At 38.9% G+C, this 7674-nt stretch overlaps 1 long non-coding RNA gene across 1 annotated transcript in view; it reads right to left on the bottom strand.

Moving 5' to 3' along the window:
• Positions 1-411: 411 nt before the first annotated feature.
• The window catches only part of LOC147581972 (uncharacterized), a 69204-nt gene continuing 61941 nt past the window's right edge, over positions 412-7674 (bottom strand). Inside the window, exon 5 of the long non-coding RNA XR_015249815.1 lies at positions 412-518. This is a non-coding gene — a long non-coding RNA (uncharacterized LOC147581972). The remainder of the gene's footprint in view (positions 519-7674) is intronic.

The following is a 7674-nucleotide window of genomic DNA, read 5'->3' as shown; positions in this document are numbered from 1 at the left end:
AGGGACAACTTGAAAAGATTAAAATGCGAAGTCTGCCTAAAAGAAACAACAGAGAAAAACAGAGCACGGAGGATATCCCATTAAAGCAGAAAAAAGATTTGGCAAAATTAGATGTTTCTGCTACTATTGAAGTAGTAGAAATTATTCAGGGCATGGAAAATGGAAAAGTTGTCAAAAGGGAAATTTTTGAGGTAGATTTATGGTCCTCTTCAGAATTTCGATACACAAATTTCAGAAGGATTCGTTGAACTTTGATTCAGGATTCTGCCGATGACAATCTTCCAGCTGGGAAAAAAAATAGGAGAAAATTCTTTAGTTGGGAGATTCATCAGGGATAGCCAATTTATGGAGCAAGAAGCAATGGTAAGTGGGTTAGAATGCCAGATGGGGAAGCAGGGACCTTACCATGCAAGACACAGGGATTGTGGGCATCGGCACCGTAGACTTCCACATTTTACATGGAAATGAGTCATCGTGAGTGTCACTTTTCAGGAGTCCCCACCATCCTTCTCCACCTCCTGACATAGGATAAACATGGTGGCATAATTAACTACTTATTCTATTCGTTGATATTAAACTAATAGATGGTGAGCTCCATCAGTCTTCACGGACTAATTTACATGCTGTTGAGGTGAAACCAAGAGGATTTTTCCTTTATTCTCATGACATTTGTGGTCTGAAACTTCCTTTGAATAACAGGAATTTTGGTCAATATTGGCTTAAAGATGATACTAAGAATATAACATAATGTTGCCTATGGACACTTGGGAATTGCTTTTGTTCTTTAAATTTTGTGGGAATTGTTTAAGACTGTTTTCAACAATACATACATCTAACAATAATGACAATTTTATTGATTATTCTTAGTATGTGCCAGGGACTATGGTTTTAAGGTCTTTATAATTTAAAACATAAATAGATTTGGGGTTCAGTGAATTCAGCTTTGAATCTTAAGACAACTTTTTTCCATTCCTGGGAAAAACAGTCTAGAGAATAATTACTGGGGATTCTATGAGACACCTCTGGCTGAGAGTGACCAGTAAGAAATTGATGATGGTTATTGTGGACTTTATTTCTTGAGCTTTTAGTAATTTTGAAGTGGAATTAAATTCTGGACACTTAAGCTTCTTCTTGGGCTTTGATACAGGGGAGAGTAATTAATAGTATTTAACTGTCAAGGGCGCCTGGGTGGCTCAGTCAGTTGAGCGTCTGACTTCGGCTCAGGTCATGATCTCACGGCTCGTGGGTTCGAGCCCCACGTCGGGCTCTGTGCTGACAGCTCAGAGCCTGGAGCCTGCTTCATATTCTGTGTCTCCCTCTCTCTCTCTGCCCTCTCCCACTCATGCTGTCTCTCTCTGTCTCTCAAAAATAAATAAACATTAAAAAAATAGTATTTAACTGTCAAATATTGAAATATTGTCTTTTTAGGTATTTCTGCCATCATTGAACAAATTTCAATCTAATTTCTAAGACGCATTATCAGTATTTGTGACAAAATATAACAGTAAGATAGGAATTGTAGGAAGCAATTTTATTTTATTTTACTCTATTTGCCTATGAGGGCAGTGTGGCCTTGAAATTAATTTTGTGTAATATTTTGACTTAATAATTTAATATTTTCTTGAGGCAAAAGCGAAACCATATCCAGTGGTCCCCAGATGATATTCACAAAAGCTTTCTCTGGTATAGGACAATTAGGAAGTGGGAGTAGGAGTTGCCTGAGAGAATGATGGTTTTCTCCACCCAGGGGTACAGCCATATCCCTGTTTTTAATTATAAAGGGTTAATTGTTAAGACCCATAGGTTAAGAGAATGCACTCTGGGCAGTGATAGAGTGCAATTTATTTCCCTATAAATCTAGTTCCTGGAGAAATCATTTATTCCATCCCCTGGGAGAGAACAGTATTGTGAAGTTAACTTTTGCTTCTCTTCCAGCCTCCTAACGCTTTCCCCTGCTAATTACCTAAAGCAATTTAGGAGAAAACAAATTGATCAACATGATAATTATTGTTGAGGCCTGAGTCTCAGTTACTAGTGTTTTGAGTATTGGCATATTGGGTGTATCCTGTTGTGCTTTTTGTAAATTTTTATGGATCTCTACTTATTTTAGTTTTAGATTTCCCTCAATTTTGTACCTCAGTCAATTTCAAGTTTATTATATGTATGTTGCTATTTGTAACATAAACTTAGGCCAATTTTACTACCAAACAGCTGGACATTAGTTGGAAAACCCAGAATATCTAAGTCCAGTGCACTGGAAGGAACAACTTTAACAGTAGTGTGTCAAGGAGAACACTTTGAAGATCCCACAATTGATGAAATCCTTATGTAAAATATGATAGTGTAAATAAATAAAATAAATAAAACTTACACATAGAATGGGATTTGGGAATATTAACGTCAAAGTTTTACCAGTGGTAGTGTAATTGAACTAACATGAGTTTGCTCTTCGGTGAGTCACAGATAAAACTTGTGGACTTGTCACACAAAGTAAACTTTATCTGTGGCAAATAAGGAGATCATGGGGAATTACTTACAAAGCCATGACTCTCCACGCAAGAGTGACGGGGTTCCTATTATTTAGGGTCAGGATGCATATTTAGATAGGGAAGCCTTGTCATCATATGTGGCGGCAAGCATAAGGTCATGCATGGACCTTAAAGAAATATGCCGATACGTACACTGTATGTTAGGTAAATAAGGATTGTGCTCCTCTATGGGGGAGATGTTAATATTATAATGAAGTAAAGGTAATTGTCACCCATTTTAGAGATCATTCTATGGAATCGGTGCAGGTGTGAGTTGGGGGTGAAGTTCAAACTGATCTGGGTGGTCTGAGTAGCTGTTATTGCTTGAATGGTAGTTTTGGTTTCTGTTGGGGATGTTGTGCCCCTTGAGTCTTTTGCCTGAGTTCAGAGATAAGCTGGAGGGGTGCCTAGGTGGCTTAGTTGGTTAAGCATACCACTTGGCTCAGGCAGTGATCTCATGGTTTGTGAGTTCAAGCCCCACATCGGACTCTGCTGTCAGCACAGAGCCCGCTTCAGATCCTCTGTCCTTCCCTCTCTATGCATACCTCACTTGTGTTCTTTGTCTCTCCCTATCTCTCTCTCAAAATAAACAAACTTTTTTTTTTTAAAAGAGATAAGCTAGAAAGAAGAACTTAGGGGAAAATGTGGGACAAAGATCGGTGAGTACAAGCAGGTAGTGAAGGTCAGGTCTTAGGGTCTACTAGGTGACAAGGATATCTGGATATATGACAGTATCTGGATGCATGTGATTTTTCTACACCTCTTTTCAACATATTTTTACCTTAATTATTTTGTACTAAGCCTCACATTTATAACAAGTCAAATTTAGAATTAATCTGAAAGTAATATTTATTATAAAAGGGAAGTAAGTGCATTTAGGGATCCCAGTGATTTATACTTAAAAATTATAAACCATTTATCTATCTCCTATTGTTTTGGCTCTGTTTTCAGTTTATACTTAGGTGTGAAAAACATTTAGTTTGTTTCAATTAATTCCCTCTTGTTGGACTGTTAATTTTACTCCCCAGTTAAAGCCATATTATTGGATATTGAAGTTGTGCCAAATTATTTTCATTTAACTCACTGGGCAATTGCCACGTCTAACTCTTTAATTGGAACTAAAATTTTTAAATGAATTAAACATAATTAAATATAGCTTAAAAATCTATGCTTATATCTTTACAGAATGCAATGTTTTCATTTTGTTATTATGATCCCATTTTAGGAACTTATGTCTCAGGATTACCAATAATATTGATTATAGTAATAATCATTATAGTATTTGTCACCAAATCAATTGACCTTTCCTAAAAACACTTAAGTATTCTCTAGCATTTAATACTATTGAAATCTTCTTGTAACTCTCTCTCACCATTACTTTAATATAGTCTTACCATACCATGCTTATTTTCAGTCTATTATATCTTCCTCAGTTGTTTTTCTTCCACTTCTATTTGTCCTTTCTCCTTATTTCCTTCTTTTGTCTCTTTTTCCACCTGCTGTTTTTTTTTTTTTTACTTTCTCCTCTTTTTTCTGATTATTTTGTTTCCTTTCTTTAATTTTCTGCTCCTATGTCCTCTTTCTTCTCCTCCTGCTTTTGTTGTTTTCCCTTCTAAATGAAGACAATCCTTTAATTTCTAATCTTCATTCTTTTGAATTTTCTCTAGGCTGGGGAATTTCAAAGTATGCTCCAAGGATGTCTGGGGTCTGCCTTCTCTAACTACATTTTTGTGTGAGGCCAGATTGTCTGCATACACCTTGAGCAAAACAACATTTCACAACAGATTTCATGGCTATCAGCTGGCCAGGTCCTAATTCCTGAAACCTGTAAGTGTTTTACCTTAAGTGGGTAAAGGGCATGCAGGTGTGTTTAAGTTAAGGCTCTTGGGATGGAGGGGTTATCCAGGTGGCTCCACTAGAGTCATTAGTGTCTTATAAAGGGGGAGGCAGTGGGGTCAGAGTCAAAGAAGAAGATGTGAGGACAGAATTAGATGTTTGGGTGATTTGGCTAAGAGCTAAAGAACATGGGCCCCTTCCCAAAGCTGGAAAAAACAAGGACTGTGTTCTCCCCTAAAGCCTCCAGAAAGAAGACAACCTTTGATTTGCTTCTTTTTTTTTTTTTTTTTTCAATGTTTTTATTTTTATTTTTGGGGCAGAGAGAGACAGAGCATGAACGGGGGAGGGGCAGAGAGAGAGGGAGACACAGAATCGGAAACAGGCTCCAGGCTCTGAGCCATCAGCCCAGAGCCTGACGCGGGGCTCGAACTCACGGACCGCGAGATCGTGACCTGGCTGAAGTCGGACGCTTAACCGACTGCGCCACCCAGGCGCCCCTGATTTGCTTCTTAAGACTCATTTCAGACTTCTGACCACCAGAACTGTAAGGTAATACATTTTTGTTGTTTTAAGACATGAAGTTTGTAGCAATTTGTTATAATTGCAATAAAAAAACCAACATAGGCGCTATGTCAGGATGGCTGTATCAGGCTGGTCGTTGAGGAATTTTAAAGACTGTAGGTTTTCACCCTCAGAGAGTAAGATTTTTTCAGATATGGGAGGGGGATTAGAAATTTTTATTATTATGTTGCTATTATTTTGCTCCAGTAATTTGAGATGTCACCTTTACCATAATCAGATTTTCATATGCACTTGAGTGTACTTCTGGGCTTTTTATTCAATTCTACTGGTGTATTTTTCATTTGTACTCCAGCACCACACTGTTTTAATTATAGAGGTCTTACAGTATGCCTTAATTTCTGGTAAGGCTAGTCCTTCTATTTTTTTTTTGGGGGGGTGTATGTTCTTGGCTATTTTTTAAACTTTTTTTTTTAATTTTAGGGAGTGTGAGCAAGGGGGGGTGGAAATCTTAAGCAGGCTCCATGCTCAGTTCAGAGCTTGCCACACGGCTCGATCCTACTACCCTGGGACCACAACCTGAGCTGAAATCAAGAGTCCAGTGCTCAACCAACTAAGCCACCTAGGTGTCCCTCTTGGCTATTTTTGCATGTTTTTCTTCCCATATGAACTTTGGGACCAAGTTTTTAATGGTATAAATTATTTTTAAGTGTTCCTCCGTTGACTCTGGATACTGGAAGGGTTTGAGAACTGTTGGCTAAGAGTACCGATGGAGTTTTAAAGGGTAGGTACATTTTCTCTGTTTAGAGAAAGGTAGACTGGATCTGTGGCAGCTGCAAAATGAAAAAATCAGTAAATAGATACTTGTAATCCACATGATAATTATTTTATGTTTATGTATTTTTGAGAAAGTGAAAGAAGGGTGCCTGTGTGGCTCAGTTAGTCAAGCATCTGACTTCGGCTCAGGTCGTGATCTCTTGGTCTGTGTGTTCCAGCCCTGTGTCAGGCTCTGTATTGATAGGTCAGAGCCTGGAGACTGCCTTGGATTCTGTGTCTCCCTCTCTCTCTGCCCCTTCCCCTCTCTCTCACAAAAATAGGTAAACATTTTTAAAAAATAGAGAGTGTGTGTGTGTGTGTATGTGTGTGTGTGTACAAGTGGAGGGGCGGCGGTGGGAGGGGGGGATGGGCAGAATCCCACATAGGCTCAGCTCTTTGAGCTAGGCTTTATCTCACAACTGTGAGATCATGACCTGAGCTGAAACCAAGAGTCAGATGCTTAACAGACTGAACCACACAGATGCCTTGTTAATTGTTTCTAAAATCCACAGTAGGACCACTGCTTTAGGAAATTTTTAACCTTAATAATCTATACTGAAATTGAGTAGCCATTGCTGTAGTAATTGACCAACTTGATATGGGAATATATACAAATTAATCTCTTTCAGTGATCTATTCAGGGTGATTTTCCATATGCATGATTTTTATCTCTTCAATTTTTGAAGGACTATTGATTCACAAAGATAAGTTGAAAATATGAGTTTCTTTAATTTGCATGGGTTAGGAAATCACAGCATATGTAAAGTGAATATTTTTTTTTTTTCAACGTTTATTTATTTTTGGGACAGAGAGAGACAGAGCATGAACAGGGGAGGGGCAGAGAGAGAGGGAGACACAGAAATGGAAACAGGCTCCAGGCTCTGAGCCATCAGCCCAGAGCCTGACGCGGGGCTCGAACTCACGGACCGCGAGATCGTGACCTGGCTGAAGTCGGACGCTTAACCGACTGCGCCACCCAGGCGCCCCAATAAAGTGAATATTTTAAGGTGTAGTTTTGGGGGTTAAAATTATGCAGTTGATTTTTTTTTTTTCAACGTTTATTTATTTTTGGGACAGAGAGAGACAGAGCATGAACGGGGGAGGAGCAGAGAGAGAGGGAGACACAGAATCGGAAACAGGCTCCAGGCTCTGAGCCATCAGCCCAGAGCCTGATGCGGGGCTCGAACTCACGGACCGCGAGATCGTGACCTGGCTGAAGTCGGATGCTTAACCGACTGCGCCACCCAGGCGCCCCATGCAGTTGATTTAAAGTAACTCCTACACTCAAAATTCTCCAATGACTTTCCATCACATTCATAAAAATTCTAAATTTCTCAATATGACCTTCATGATCTGGACTCTGGCTACCACTGTGACTGCATCTCCCATTGTTTTCCTGTCTTGTCCACTTGCCACCAACCACAGAGGCCTCCTTGCCTTCCTCAAAGGGATAGGTCATGAGATGGCATCAGTTTACTCACGTTTGCTCTTTCTTTGACTGGTTATCCATATGGCTTACTTTTCTATTAAAATCTTTCCTCAGGTATGCTGTCAGTTTTCTGATTGTTGTGTGGCAAATGGATGGTAGAAAGCCAAGTGTTGAGGAAGGGAGACCAATTAGGAGACTGCTATAAGTAATTCAGGCAGGATATTGGGGCAGTTTCATATAGACCTATACATTCAGTGATGTTGAATGTAAACTGGCATGGCCACTTTGGAAAACTTGGTGGCATTTACTAAAGCTAAGTCTATGTATGTCGTATGACCAAGACATTTACTTCTATTTACTACCCAAGAGAAATGAATATATTTGGATATCAAAAGATATGCTCAAGAATGCTAATAGAAGCTTTATTCATAAGAGCTTCCAAATTGGAAACAACCTAATAGCCCATCAACAACAGCAAGAATAAATAAATTCCATATTTCCAAAATGGAACTTTAAAATAGGATTTTTTTTTTTTTTTTCATTCTG

The sequence above is a fragment of the Puma concolor genome, chromosome B1 (assembly GCF_028749965.1).
Source record: "Puma concolor isolate L17-30 chromosome B1, mPumCon1.1.hap2, whole genome shotgun sequence".
Taxonomy (NCBI): domain Eukaryota; kingdom Metazoa; phylum Chordata; class Mammalia; order Carnivora; family Felidae; genus Puma; species Puma concolor.
Note: the sequence above shows the minus strand (reverse complement) of the source record. Positions and strands in the feature narration are given on the sequence as shown.